Here is a 1,128-nt window from a genome sequence, read left to right on the forward strand (position 1 = left end):
TTGAAATTTATTTAATGTGAACGATGAAATTAATTTCAGCTTCTCCAGTCTAGTTCCACCTTTCCTTATTTGTTCTTTCCATCTTCGTAACTGGCGTAGTGATGTTACTTTTCGAAACATATGTTTTACGCTTTGAAGCGACTTTGGTCTAGCCGTACCGTCAGGTTTCCAAAATTCTACGGCTCTTCTTTTATATTCGATTGGTATATCATCATTTATACATACCATTTCTTTAACATCATACGATTTTTCTTCTCTTTCATTTTCTCTTTCTTCTTGTTGATTCCATTCTTCTTCTTCAATTAATTCCGCTTCTGGAATATCGAAAGAATTTTCAAAATCCAGGGACTCTTCTTCTTCAATTTCAAATTGGTTTTGGTACATTTCTTGCAGCATGGTTTCAATCTTATTTTTCATTTCCATTTCTGATTTTGTAATGGGAGTTTCGGGCACATTTAAAAAAGTTGTAGTAAATAATACAACTATTACATTTCTCGGATTGAACATTTTGCCTCTGAAAAATTATAAATAATAAATTTTAGTTATATAAACATTTTTAGAAACAAAAATAGTAAATATATTTAAAAAATAGTAATGCTTTATTGTATACATACTTTATTAACATTACATTATTTATTATGTTAAATATATTTTTTAATTTACTCTAAACGTGATAAATGTATATTATATAATTATTGTACCTTTTTATATTTTTATTTTCCGTGAGAAACTCCAGAAGAAATATAATCTTATTATGTGATACATAAACGTGTTTGTATATATGATAACTGATATATGTCTTTTCCACAAAAGCAGTAGGAATAAGTATCAAAAGATTTTTCTGCAGTACTGTAACAAAATACAAATAAGAATTTTAAATAATAACTTATTTCTACAAGCTAAAAATTAAATTATACGGAAAGTGTAAATATTAATATAAATTTTTAAAATATTAAAAAAATATACTTACAAAATCGACTGTGTTACGACAACATGTTGTTTAATAACTTATTGTAAAGAACTCCGCAGTTGTCCGCTGGACGGCGGGTTTTATCCCGTCTCAAGTGGGCCACTACACTGCTCAGCAGTTGCAATTATTGCTTAATTGCAACGGCCGTAGTTTTTAGA

This window comes from Wasmannia auropunctata, unplaced genomic scaffold, assembly GCF_000956235.1.
Source record: "Wasmannia auropunctata unplaced genomic scaffold, wasmannia.A_1.0 LD336078.1, whole genome shotgun sequence".
Taxonomy (NCBI): Eukaryota; Metazoa; Arthropoda; class Insecta; order Hymenoptera; family Formicidae; genus Wasmannia; species Wasmannia auropunctata.